Here is a 15484-nt window from a genome sequence, read left to right as displayed (position 1 = left end):
TATTAAAATTAATTGTGAATAATGTTTTTTCTGTCAACAAACTTTCATGCTGCAACACCATTTACTATTTTTTATGGGAACTTCAGGGGCAACAAAAAAACCCCATCCATATTACAAATTTGTCATAAAATAGTCTATACTCAGCCTTTCATTGCAGGGATCAAACTCCAAAGTAACAAATGACTTTGCTAGTTACAGATATCTTTTAATTTTACACTGCTAGTATAAGTGATTGTTGTGTGTAGATACAGTAGTGTTTTCACCTGCTGTGACCTAAATGCAGAACACTGAAGTAAAGTAGCAAGCTAGAAGATCTCTTCCTACAGTCTTAACCACTTTGGAATGTCTAGGGAGATTTTTCTGAGCCTCTTAAACAAGACCATGCACACATAGAAAGCATTTCTGTTTGTTTTTTTGTTATCAAGTATCAAAGTATCTACAGTTTATTCCTGCTTGTAGAATTTTGCTGAACTTTGATGATAAAGCCACTTTAGGTGCACTTAGTGACATAAGCCATATTTTGCATGATGTAAACATAACTCCCACTGTAACAATGAACAAGCCCATATTTAATTTAATAATTCACTTATTGATTCAAAAAGTCAGGAAAACATGAACAAATTACCAAAGGACCTTCCTTCAGGCATCCTTAAATTATTCATCAGTCTTTTTAGGAAAAATTGTTAAACATAATTTGCTCCTTTCAGAAGCTATTTCACAATTTTTTGTTCTTTAAGCAGCAAATATTAGATAAAGTTTCTGTTCGTGTAGGCATAGACATCTGCAACTGACATTGCATTCCTAGATAAATAAAAGGTTCTTTAGACATTCCTCACGCTAGTATAAAGAAAATATATTATTTAACTATAAAACAAACATAACTGTCTAACTCAAACTTAGAATCTGGTACAAATGATTGCAAAAAAAAAAAAAAAAAAACAAAACAAAATAAACCCAACAACAAATAAGCAAACAAAAAAATAAACAGGAAGGGGGGAAACCAAGCAAGGACACACTGAACAAAAATGTATCATTTAGCAGGCAACAGAGCGGAAAATTACACAGGGAGAAAATACCGTCAGAAAGAAACTCTCTTCAGAAGGAACCCATTAGTCAGTTAGAAGTGACCACTCGTGGTAATAGACACATGGAGTGAAAAATGGTAAGATAAACTCGGCTGCCGTATATTGAAGATACAGCATATGTACTGTTTAAGCTAAGATAAATTATCATCTATTCCTGAAAGTGAAGAAGAAATATTGGATTTATTTGTTAGAAAACTTGAGGAACTCATAATGCAAGCTCTGTGTATTGCTTAAGTGCCACCCATTCAAATGCATAGATAACAATGACAAAATTTTACTAATCTACTGTTGTGAGAAATGGCTGAATTAATATTTTGCAATGAGCTTTTATGTTTATAAATATAAATAAAAAAGATTTAATTAGTTTCTTTGGTTTATAACTGTGTTCTATACATAGAGCCAGAAATTACAATACAAAAGTAGAATAAAAAAATCTGAGGTCACAAAATTGTAAAATAATTTTTTTACTCTGGTCAGGACTTCAGTACCAAACTCATAACATACACTGCACCCAAACATGTGTTCCTCTAATATTTGCAAGTGAAAAGAGACTAGTCATTCTTTCTATACTATTTTTTTTCTATCCTAAATCTTGATTTATATCAGTTCATCTTTAGTTAAATAGAGATGCTGATAGTAAGAAATTCATTTCAAGTACTCTATGATGATAACCTCCTGTAATAACTGCAGAGTCCTAAATCCAGGAAATCAATGGAATTTTTCATATGGGTAATCTCTGAGACATAAACTGAATACTTGATTTTCTGACTTTCTTGGTTTTTGCTGTTCTTATTTTTAAAATAGAGCCATTTATACAGAACAGGGACTGGCAGGAAATAAATCAAGATGGCAATGTTGTGAAACCTCACTGGACACAGTTAGTCTATGTGAAAACACATAGGAGGTATGTGTCGGGTTGAAAAAATAATTGTCCAATCATAATAAAACTCCAGCAAAACCTGCTTTTAACCATTAGAAAAAGTAGAGTTATGGAGATAAAGTATTATCTTATTTGCATCCTTATTTAATTTTTTTTACGACTACACAGATACTCATTTACCCCTTTATTACTGTAAATTGAAAGCTTTCTTTGTGTAAATAATTTAATATCTTTTTCCACGTAAAAAGAATCATGTATTCTATAGCATCACCTATAGCAATACTTTTCCATAGCTTGATAACTGAGATTAAGTGGTCCTTCAAAATAAAAAAATCCCAGCTACAGTCAAAACTTGGATGCAGTATCTCTCTGGAAAACTTTTCATTGTGAGATTCTCCTAGTCCAAATATGAAATATTCTCAGCCAGTTCTTATATCAATAAAAATTGCTATACATGTGACAAGTTTACAATTCTAAAGCCATTACATTCTGATATCATTTCAATATGTTGTAGTCATAAAAGTTAAGATGTCTATTATTCTGCCAGTGTGGAGGCATTTTTCTAACAAGAAATGAATATAAGTACTCCGAAAGTTATGTTATTATAAGACGGTAGAGTGGTTCCATTCTTAATTATGTTTTATACATACAAGGTGTCATTCCATGTTCGTAAGTTCCCTTTGTTCCTCTACATTTCAATAGATCTCTGTTGCTGAACTTTTCTACTTAGGCAAAAATATTTCTTACAGAAAGCTAAAATAATTTGTACTGGTGCTAGGAAAAATGAAAAATGTTCATTAGCTCTTAAATGCATTAAAATCTTTGGTATAAAAAAAATCAAAAATTTCACAAAATTGTTTGAATGAAAGAAAGACTGCTACTTATAAAATGAATAAGGAAATATTGAAAGGCTCATTCTTAGTCAATTTTGATATAATGTATCTAAAGTATAGATGAAAGCAGAAGATACAGCTAGCCCAAGATCACTCTACAGCATAGGGTATACCTAAGCAGATATTTAACTCTGAAAGTTTGCTTTCAGTATATGCTATGACTGTATAAGTCAGCCTAATTTGTGCACAATAGTACCAAACTTTCCTGTGGAAATTAATTCACTTAAAGCTTAACTTGTCTAAATGATATTTGAATACAAACCCTTGAAAAATAGAAGAAAAGAAGACTTTTTTCACACATTTGTACTGGTAAATTGCTCTCTGCCTTCCTGGCAAGTGGCATGTCCTGTTCATATCCTCCCTATTTAGCATTTGCTCTGAGGGCTCATCTCAGCTCAGTGTGACCACAGAATTGGAGAACCACAGAATTATTTGGGTTGGAAGAGACCTTTAAAGATCATCTAGTTCATCTTCTGTGGATGGGGACATCTTCCACTAGATCTAGTTGCTCAAAGCCTCATCCAACCTGGCCTTCACTAAACCTGTTCCAGTGCCCCAACATCCTCAACGTAAAAAATTTCTTCCTTATGTGAACTCTAAACTTATACTCTTTCAGTTTTAAACCATTCCCCCTTGTACTATCGCTAAAGGCCTTGGTTAATAATCTTTCTCCATCTTCCTTATAAGCCATCTTCAAATATTAGAAAGCCACAATAACATCTGCTCAGAACCTTTTCTTCTGCAGACTGAACAATCCCAGCTCTCTCAACTTTACTCCATAGGAATGATGTTCCGTCCTTCTGATCGTTTTCGTAGCATTCATTGGTCCTCTCTTTAGTAGGTCCATGTCTTTCTTGTACTGGGGCCCCTGGAGCTGGATGCACCTAGGCAGGGTGTCATATGAGTAGAGGAGCAGAATAAACTCCCTCGACCTGCTGGCCACCATTCTTTTGATACCGCCTAGGATAAAGTTTGGCTTTCTGGGCTTCAAGAGCACATTTCTGGCTTACATCCTATCTTTCATCCATTTGTATCCCCAAATCCTTCTCTGTAGAGCCATTCTCAGTCAATTCATCCCCCAACTTGTACAGAAATTGGGGATTGCCCTGACCCAGGTGCAGGACCTTGCATTTGGCCTTGTTGAACTTCATGAGGTTTGCATGGAATGTAGGTGTTGTTATGTCCAAGTTTGTGACAGTGCTACAGAGGAGAGATTGAAATTGCTGAGATATGTTGAATGAAGGCAGAGAGAGTCAAATAGCCTTCTGAGAGTGGTTTCTGCCACATTCCTCTGAACACCTTGAGGGCAATTCTCCCAAAGAGTCTTACCTGGTATGGGTGAAAACCACGCAGAAGATGTTTTAAAATTTTAATAATAGTTGATTTGTGATTCAGTGTTTGACCTCTCTCCCTCCCCTCTTTTACTCATCAGTAAAGATTGGTAAGAAGATGCAAAGACTACCGTTGTTTTTAAAACAGATGAAGGATGAGTGCACGTCATCTAATTTCAGGTACTTAGTCAGATACTTTAAAGACCTTAGGGCATTCTTTCTCTACTTAACGGAGAAAGCAATCACTGTCTTCATGACAAGTACAAGCAGAAGCATCTTTCATATCACTAGTTACAGAATAAGGTAAGATTAACCTTCAAGCAGCTAATTTTCTAAGATGTTGTGACTGATGAAAACTTGATCTTTCCCTCTACTACGCATACTGAACAGAAGCAGTAAAAAGCAAATTTTATTTAATATTCTTTATTTTTAGAGCTTAATTAAAAAGGACTGACAGAAAAACAGGCAAAGGAAGAACAGAAAGAAGAAAACAGAACACAGAGCACATACTGCTGAAGAGAATAATTTTTCATATAAGTGGAGAAAAGCTACAACTTATCAAGTATTTTCATTTTCAGGGGTTGATGTTTATAAATGTGAAACCTCATTTGCAGAGGTTGATGTTTATAAATGGATTGATGTTTATAAAAAGAAAGCTGATCTGTTTGACAGATGACTAGTAAAGCAATTTTCTGTACACTTTGTTGTCATTATGGTTATTTTATAGATAATTGAGAACATAAGCTAAGCATGAGTATTCACAAGTCTCCATTTCATGCATGTTATTATATAGCAAAATTACCTCTTAAAAGTTTGCATATAGAAGACTTACATTGCGTAATGTGAGATTAAGTTCCAGTTCTACACTAAATCATTAAGTGTATATCTCCGAGGTCTTCTTTACTGAAGATCTCTTTTATGAGGATTTTCCTGAAGTGGTGCAGGACAGTTGTTAACATGTAGCCTTACACATAACAAAGCATGTCCATCTTTGCCCAGGAGTATTTCGTAAAGTCTGCTAGCAGTATACAAAGGGAGAAAATCCTACTGCCCGCGCTATAGATGGTTGCATTGTGTTGTAATACAGTCTTATCATTCACCATGAGTCACATCTAACAAGGACAGTAAAGGACCACTTCCTCAGCTGCAACCTCGTTGCATAACTACCCGTTTAAAACAATGCATTTTGCTTATTAGTTCAATAAACCAATAATTTGAACACTACCACATGTTGTATCTTACAATGGCAGACAGTTGTCTGATCACATCTTTCATTTTGAGAGAATTTGGAGGGGCAAAGACCTCAGACTGAGGTCTCCTCCATAAGATTCAATACCCCTGGTTTCTCTAATACAGAGAGAGAGAGAAAGATACGCTGGGATGTAAGTGAAAAAATAACTCTTTAGTAAGAAGAAATGCTGATAATAATCATGTTAAAACTGTGTTAAACCAACTGATGAGGAGAAACTTCCCAAGCCCTGCACACTGGACCAAACTGAGATGGCAGCTGGCCTCCGCCACCTCGAAAAATCCACACTTGGCCACAGGACAGAGACGAGATGGGCTGCCCTTCCATGTGATTCGCCTCCCCCATGCCTGGAAAACCTGGCATGAATGGTTGGAGAGTCAGTGCTGGCAGATAGCTGGGATTCAATACTGGCAGACACTTGTGTGGCACTGGAGTGAGGCTGCAGTGCTGGTGCAGAAAACAAGAGTAGGGCTGCGGATCCCTCAGGTGACTGGAAGGACCCACAAGACACCCATTGGATCCAGTGATGACATTTGGTTGTTGCAATTTATATATTCATTGGTTGAAGTGGTGGTCACAGTCCAGATCCATGGCAAGCCCCAGGTGGTGAGGGAAGCCCCAAAACTTAGACTTATATATGCTCAGGTTCAGGTGGGAACACCTCCAGTACCTCCCCTGAGATGGGGAGTTTTACTCTGGATGGCGTAATACTGTGAATTACAAGATACTTCAGGAGTCTTTGACATCTTCTAAGATATTGCATCTGTCTCTTATGTCAGGGCAGATGGCCCATTATGGACCATTATGGCCCATTAGGGCTCATCAACAAGACATGAACACCCTCAGGATGGGTGTGAATGTTCTGGGGAGTCATCACAGCTGAGTCATATGTGTAAGGAAAAAGAAACAGTACCCCACCTGGTAGGGTTTGCCTCTTTCCTTAACTTGTTTAACACCTAGCTTGTAGCCTGAGGTGTCAGATGTGCATGCCTTCAGCCCCTGACGTGGGTGGCCACTCTACACATTGTCAGCAAAGCACACTGCTGATTGAGCCAGGAGCACCAATACTCCAGTCTCTTACAGCACCTGGATGGTCACTGCAGGTGGTAGAATGTTTGAATCACTAGCAGTTCAGTCACTATAAAGGAGGCAAAACACCAAAAAGTCATATTTGGAGAAAAGAAAATATGGATACCAGAATTTTTGATTAACCTGGGACACCATGTCTGTGTCAAGAACACCTTGTGATGGATCACAGCAAGGACACCCCACCTCACTCAAGTCAGATTCACTCTAAAACCCAAGTATCATCTGCACGCACAGAAAAACTCCCATATTGAGGAAACAATGGATGCCTAAGGTGTCTTTTTTACCAGCACTGTGAACTCTGCCTTGAAGATAGTATCTTTCCCCTACTTAGTTACAAGATCCCTCATATGGTAATTTCTGAAGATTCCCAAATCAAGAGATTAGCTAGAAGCTTTGATTGAGCCTTTTGAGACAGATAACTTAGTATTTGCAAATTTTTGATAATACTCGTTATTAATATAGCTTTTTAAAGTTCTAATATGGTGTTCATATCCCCTAGCTACTACATGATGTAATTTCTGCTTATGATGACTGAGATAATTGCAAAGACAGCTTCTTAATTACTTTAGTCAATTTGCCAGGAACAGATTTTTACTTAAATGATACACTTTACAGCCGTATATGCATTACAATGAACAAGTTAATGGGGCCAGATTTTGTATTTTGTTCCAAAAAATTTTTTATCTCACAGTAGAAATGAGTCTGGATACTTTGAGGATTATAATTATGCTTGTCTCATTTTTTCCTTTTTAAGAGAAATACTGATAATGTTTGAGTTTAAGCATAAAAGTATCAACTGTTTATCAATTTGATTATGATTAGTTTTCTCCTCTCTTATTCTTTGAGAACGGACTTACTTATTTTATTTTTTTATTACCAGATTTTATGCTCATTTGGCATTCAAAAGCAGGTAAAAGATTTACCAAGCTGCCTGCTGCACACATATATTTTGGTACTTCTGAGTTTATTCATTTGACTGCAAAAACATGAATAAGTGAAATCAGTTTTGCTTTAAAATAAAAACACCTTCCCATCCTTTAAAATCTTACACTTAGATTTTCTACAATGTTTCAGTTTTAGTCCTTGCATAACTGTCTACATGCCCATTTCTAACAAAATCGATTTCTCTCGTCTTCCTCTGTCACAGCCTCTCTTTGCCTTCAGTCATATATACTATACTGACCACACAGACAAATATGAGTCATTGTGATTCGGTCCTAGATATCTGCATTTTAAACTATTTGGATCCCATATGGTAAGTCTGAATCTATTTCTAGATCAAAAAAATATAATTTCCCTTCAAAAATATGTTTCATATATTTATATTTATATATATTTATAGGGTTACCACCCTGTAAGCATCCTGACATCACAGCTTTTGAATTGACACTCAAATTCAAATTTTCAAAGAACAAAATCAACAAACTTTTACAATCTCCTATCGTGTTAACTAATACCTTTTTAAGAAAACCCATCCAGATCAGTCAGAAAAGGGAGAAAGAGGCATAGAAAGCCTAAAAGCTAAAACATATGGAAATGGAGCATTTTTCAGATATCAAGAGTCTTAGTACTTCTCAATGGGTAAATAAAATCACTTTTGGCCGTTTAAGCAATACTGAGTGGCACTAGCTTGTCAAGCCAAAAATAACACAATGGAAAGTAGAGGATTTGGAAGTATTACAGTGGGTGGAAGGAAATACAAAGGAGGCAAGATAGTGTAGATGTGAGGTTTGGCATGATTTTGACAAATGCTTTTAAAGGCCAACCAAATTTCACAAACTGGACCCTGCTATGAACCCTATCCACCCTATAAATCCTTTTTAATAACCAAACAAATATAGCAGTAGTTTTTGAAAAGCATGATTTATTTTTCGTGGAATCATAGAAGTGTAAAACAGTTTGCTTTGCAAGGGACCTGAAAGACCATCTGCTTCCAACCCCACTACTGTGGGCAGAGTAGGGGTTAGACCAGGTTACACAGAGGCCCATCCGGCCTGGCCTTGAACACTTCCAGGGATTTTTTCCAAGGGTTTAGAATCTAGTCCTGAGTCACTCACTAAAAGCAGATATTTCCTCCTATAATATTAGCAATGTTGACTTTCTAATTTTATTTTCTGTCATAATTTAACTAGTCAGGATTATAATAGCCATAGAATAATTTTAATGGTATTACTGATTCAGGAGTATTAAAAAAAAAATAAATCTAAGGCTCAAAAGTTTCTTTGAAGTCCTCATTCCTATTCCTCTGGTCTTGTTTATGTTCTCTGAAATGTCCAGTCCTTATTTACCTGCATCTGACAGTGCCATTTCTGTACACCCAAGATTTAACAGGGGTAACAGAAAACATCTCTTACAGGTACTATGTCTATCTTGATTATTTCTCAAGATCTGATTTCAGATACTAAGTTGTTCAAAAAGGTCTCTGGGTTCTGCAAATTTTTCATTATGGTATCAATCCCAATTGCTTTATTTTTTCAAAATGATGCAGTGATAAATTTTTAAACAACAACTGCTTCATAATTTCAAAAACTATGTAGAAACTTATTACTAGAATCTCACTTGCTCTTAATTGGTCCCTGTAGAAAAAGCTCTTTTCCACCCACATTTTCTTAAAATATGAAGGATCAGCTGTTGCTGGGGAGAACTGGTGGATGTTCAATCATTTCCTGCATCAACTGTATTCAGGTATGGGAAAGCAGCAAACTATAGGAGAAACACCCCACACTTCTTGCAGATACTGACAGTTCTATAGAATATCTGGTGAAAAGTAGTAATATCTGACCCAAATTAGCACTCTGCTTCATACATTCCTCTTATGTAATATTACATGAAGAACAATCAATGATAGCTATTGCTTCAGAAGTTAAAAGACAGCAGAATAGGACCTAGGAAAGCTTTATTAACTATATTTTTTTGCAGTGTACTCATTTCAAAGATGTACAGTTAGCTTTTGTGGGATATGGAAGCACTTCACAAGTCTCATATCTGCCCATATCCCATTCTAACTGGAGCTCCATGAGAGGACAAGATATAGGTTCACATCACTCCACACATTTCAGTGGTAAGGAAAGCTAAGCATCAGGTCTGATAGGATGTCCAACCTTTGTCAAGGCACAATTGAGAAAAAAGTGGAAGAAAGGAGAAGCATGCAAGGGGGCAATTCAGAATATTTAAGATGTTTTAAATGAGAAAATGGCTTTACTACTGATTTTTATTTGAAGATTGCATATCATAGGTACAAACACAAGCAAGTAAATTGTAAAACTGAAGATATAGCAAGTTTGGATATTCGCTTTATCTTACTCACAGAAATGAATAAATAAATTAATGAAGAAATGAAAAGAAATCAGTATGCTATGTCAAATGGAGTTACAAATTTGATTTTTTTAACTGCAAAAGCCAGACAATGTGATATGATAAAGGAAACTTAAAAGGTATTACGATTTCTCTACTACAGAAATAAAATGCATCCCTGTCTGATAATCTTTCCCTTGAATAGGAATCCATCTTTTTATTTTATTACAGAACAGAATTTTCTTTTGTGAAGTAAATATTAAGAAGTATAACATCCAAAGGAAAAAAAAAATCTACAGTGAATTTTAATTTAATATACAATAACTTCACTGATTTGCAGTCATTAAAAAAATCCCCAAACCATACCACTTGAACTTTAGTTACTACAAATCTGGTGGGTTATGTTTATGGTTTTTTTTTTAATTAAATTCACATTTCAAAATTTCCCCTGTCAGAACCAATATTTCAAATACTCTGTTTGATTAGAGTGTCAGGGAAACTATGAAATCCTAGATTTGGAGAATTCTTTTTAGTATTTTTAGTTGGAGACTTCATGTTAACATATTCCAGATACTTCAAAGCTTAAAATTTAAATTTTCTCTTCAGCAGTTTTCTACTACCAGAGTATATTAGAAATAGATAATATCACAGAGTAATAGTGAGAGATCTACAATCTAATGTGAGAACAGGTCTATTAAGAAGAATATGAGTGGCTTGTTTCAGATCTTTATTTCAGCAGTTCTATATCATATTACATTGTATTCACAGAAGGAATTAAAAAATTACATATTTTGAAAATGACAAAATAATATAAATTTGAATGAGAAAATAATTTACTTAGGAAAGAAGAAGTAGTATCATTCTTATGAAATAATAGTATTTGAAAAATCTTACAGCTAGATATATCTGTTTAAGAGAGAATTCAACATGAACATATCCCAAAGGAATTTGTGAAATCTCTTGTATAAACTACTTACAGATACTACATGCGTTTAGTATAAAGCACACCAACTCCTGGCTACAGTTTCAGAAACCTTGGGGAAAAAAATCCTATAAAACTAAATATTATATTTAGCAATTGTATACAGTTAAGTTCTCAAAGATGTTCAAGAACCACAGACTGTTATTTCACAGAAATTGTAGTTTTTCACAACGTTCACGACTTCGAAAATGCTAAGTGGGAAAGCTAAGAGAATAGATAACCATAGATATTACTATGAAAGTAAGAGACATTGATGAAAGGAGATCAAATTTAAAAAATATCCCAAACATATTATTGAGCCATTTAATGATAAAATGACTTATAATACCTTAAAAAAGTAATTTAAATACTTCCTGTTAAAATTTAAAATTATTCTTTCTGTTCATTTCATCTGATTTTTGTAACGAGAAAAACAGGAAGAAAGACTACTTTAGATTTAAGACTTTGTTTTAATCTAGGTACAAGCTACTCAGATGCAAGCAATAGATTAAACATAAATGTAATCCACATTTTCTTGTACATGGCAAAAAGCTTTTACCTAACTGAAAATGCAGTTAGTCTCAAAAAGTTCTGTAGATACACTGATTCATCTTTCTTCAACTGAAGTCAGAATGGTATTTCTCAAGATCATCAAAGTATATCAGAAGCATTTGCTAGCTCCATCCATGTGTACCACAAATTGTTTAAAATCTTTTTTACAGGATTTAGTCCTGTGTTTGGATCTAATCTTAATAGGAAGTAATTTCAGACAAGAAATCACACTTTAAAAAGCCACATGTAAGAACTATAGCTCATTCTGGAAACTACACCTTATTTTTTTGAGCAACATTTCTTCATTGAAATTATCACTTTAGATATTACCTATAAAAATTGATTCTTACCTTAACAGCAAAATATTTTGAAATTAAAGTAGTTCTGCAGATTGAAACTTTATCTCATATACTAGTAGTAGTTACAAAGTTATACCAAACAACTTATTGCATTGGTCATACTGAGTCTTTAAAACAATTTATCTTCACTGAATCTTGACTCTGCTAATTTTGAGGGGAGTTTTGCTATATTTTCCGTCTGACATTTAAGTTTCTGAAATTCTACATCCATATTCCATGGGCTGAATCATCTTCTCTAAATAGCTATTTCTCTGCATTGAGAACTTGTGCATTAAGTATTATAAATCAATATATTAAAGGAGATATCAAAATCAATCATGCAAAAAGGAATAAGAGCATTATTAGCCCTTTTGACTCCTATAATGGATCATATATGTCCCATATAAACACACATTTCTCCTGGTAGTTTTAGTTTAGGAGAAATAAAGGAAAATATTACTCTTTTGAGGGGAAAAAAAAGAAGAAAAATACTTATTTGGTACCATTTTGGCCCTGAAATACTCTCATCTTCTTTCAGTGCCAAAGGTTTTGTCACTGCTGTTTGTTGAAGCATGTGCACACACTTGCCACAAAATCATTTTACCATTCCCTTATCCATCTATGTTACCTTTTAAAATTTATCTAACAGCACAAAATCATCTTAAAACACTCATTTTGGTCCCTGTTGCTTCCACTAGTTTTTAGAGGGAGACGAAATTTATAGCAAACATGGGACTTTTATTCACTTTGAGCCAGAGACACTTTATTTTCAAAGCGAATATTCATAGTACTCTGTGAATCCTGGAAGCACTATCAGGAAGTTCCTAATTAAAAAGGGTTTGAACAAAAGTCTCCAATTCTTTGTATGGTTTATATTAAAAATACATCAACTGAAGGACAATTGAAGGAGTCCTCTTACCATAACCAAGATCTGTATTTTATTCAAGTGTAGAAGAGGGTCATTACTCCATTTTTCAGATAGCTTTACAGGACAGGAGAATGTTTCTTCTTAATGCACTGTTTAAAATTTCATTTAAAGAAGCATTTGTAGTTTCATCTTTGCTGAGAAGCACTGAACAAATAGTCTATAAATTATAACTTTGCATACATTTGTGATGGGATTGTGAGTCAGCCACAAGCTTATGATGAGTGTATTCAAGCTACCACCTCTTTTTCTTCATACAAGATTGACAACAGACAATACAAGGTTTTATCAAAGCATAGAACAAAAAAAATTGAAGAAAATAAATTAAATAAAATATCTGAGAAACAAATCTACCCTCTCCAGTAGTTTGGAGGAGGAAATGTCCTCCTCTTAATTCTTTCTTTCCATTCCAGCAATTTTCTTTGATAGGGAAGAAAGCTTTCATGTCCTCCTTGAGAGTCCCAAATAAACTTTATTGTGTCTGTGACTTACTAGCTGAAAAATTACTCTGCTCTTCTCAGGAATTTCCCAGCTATTTCCATTTTGCAGGCTCTTTTCTTCTTGGCTTTTTCAGATCTGTCTGTCTCACATTACACTCCAGAAGTTCTTTGGAGTTAAGTGTTGTGAATTCTCAAAGAAGGAGAACTTTCCCCTCTATGAAAAATTCCTCCTGTTTGAAGTTGAATCCATGATAGTACTATGATCAGGGAACCTGCCTGTCTGATACTTGGCTACATCCTTTTAACCAAAAAGCACATGTAAAACAAACTGAATGAGCTAGTTAGGCAGTCAAACCATCTGTTAGCATCACAGAACAATTAATTACATGCTATTTTTGCTTTTTCTGATTAAGTATTTATATTTTCAGATATCAAATGAGCAGAAATAATTCAAAATGGTTCAAAACCTAAGTACTACTATCATTGAGATTCTGCTAAGTAGAAACACAGACCTTATGTACAATTCAATTTTAGAGACTTGTCTTTAAACTTAACTGAAGCATAAGAATGCAATAGATCTGTATAATACTGGTGGAATTATTATAGGCTGAAAGAATGCTATAATTTTTCTTCTTCCTTGATCAGGTCTTGATTCAGGGTCAACTCTTTATCATACCATAACATGCAGTTAATTAACGAAAACTGAATTTATGAATCATGTTAACACTTACAAGCTCTGAAAAAGTCTCCAGTTATCCATCACCAATAATAATAGGCTTACTGACATACTGTCCCTTAAAATCTCAAGAATTGCTTAAAATAATGAAATTCATGTTATTGAAGCAACTAGGACAAATGTTGTGCAAATAACATTGATTTAGGCATAGTATTAATATCTAAATCTCATTTTTCTCAAAAAGCTAAGTAATGATAGCAAAAAAACATTTTGTGAAACCAGGAGGTGATAGGAGTTTAAATTTTGAAGATTCTTGATCTGTATCCAAATTGATAGAAGTCATTCTGAGAAGAAAAGGCCCTCTTTTATATATATATCTATCTATCTATATATATAGATACATATATATATATATATATATATATACATATATACACATTAGCAGCATACCAGTACAATAAGACTGAGAAAATGTACTTATCTGGTACATTTCTATCAGAGTACAATAGCTGCTCTGGATATAATTTTAAATGGAAACTTTTTTTTCCTTCGGTACAAGTTCAAATGTACATAAAAATATTTTATCATGCTGAGAAAAAAAAAGCCTAGGGTCTTTTTTAAGTGTGAGAATTTTTCACCCTCATTATGAGATGATACATACATATATATATTAATTCAAACAAGTAACTCGGAAATTTGCTTTTTAATGAGATCGTGAATATTGGAATCTGATTAGAATGTGAACTCCCTGAGAACTAATTGCTAAAGGTACAGTAATCCACACATAAAACTCCAACTGCAGGCTTTGTGAGTTTTCAGCATGGAGATAGACACTCATTGACATGACCCTTGCTATTTGGGGACTGTTTGTCTGACAAAAAATCTCTCTGTACATATGCACATTAGCACCAAGAAGATTCTGGCTCTTCTCTGGCCCAGGGTGCCTAAATAACTCAATAAGGCTGTCTGTGTCTGAGCACCTAGCCACAAGTTAGATGGGCATTAAAGAACAGAACTCTGACAAACTCCACAGTGGTTCTCTCTGCACTGGCACCTAATTTAGTACCTGTTTTCATACTTGTTATGAAAACATTGGACAATTTGGTAGGAATACAGATAAAAGTAACTAAAAAGAAGATGAAATATTGATGTATTAGGCTATGTATATATTATTTTGTTACATAATAAGGGAAGAGGCAATAAAGACTGACAATTCTATATTTATAGTATACACTACACAGAGTCCGTTCTGCAAATACATGTCGGAGCAAGTAAATAAGTGATAAGACAATAAAATGATCTGTGTTGCAACATGGTATATTTTGTTTTGTCTCTTTCTTCCTCTTAAATAGAGTATTAAATATCAAGAAACTTCTAGAAAAAGGTAACTTCACACTCTTAAAATTGATCAATTATATTTTCTATTGTCAGAAAATGTATTGAGGACCTTGTACACTGCTGATTCTGTTGCACATAATTTTTCTGGTATTTACCAGAATAAGATATTACTTTTAGGAAATGCCTAACATGGACAAAGGAAGCTTTTATAGAAAGCTCTTTTTTTAGCTAAAAAAGTCTCCATTCTGCATGTGATGTGAGGCAATTATAATTTTTCATCTCTTGCAAGAAAGTCAACATCCTTTCAAATAGTCCTTTTCCCTACTTAATGACGGTGTTTAATAATATTCGAAGAATATTCTAGGTCAAGGAGAACTATCACTGGTTGGAAAAAAAAAATTCAGAAATCTGTCTATTATCTAGCAGCTAACAC

General features: G+C 34.3%; 1 protein-coding gene across 3 annotated transcripts in view; it reads right to left on the bottom strand.

Moving 5' to 3' along the window:
- Positions 1 to 15484, bottom strand: part of MGAT4C (MGAT4 family member C) — a 347956-nt gene that overhangs the window by 316318 nt on the left and 16154 nt on the right. The window lies entirely within an intron of this gene.

The sequence above is a fragment of the Pseudopipra pipra genome, chromosome 5 (assembly GCF_036250125.1).
Source record: "Pseudopipra pipra isolate bDixPip1 chromosome 5, bDixPip1.hap1, whole genome shotgun sequence".
NCBI classification, from domain to species: domain Eukaryota; kingdom Metazoa; phylum Chordata; class Aves; order Passeriformes; family Pipridae; genus Pseudopipra; species Pseudopipra pipra.
This window is presented reverse-complemented; position numbering and strand designations above follow the sequence as displayed.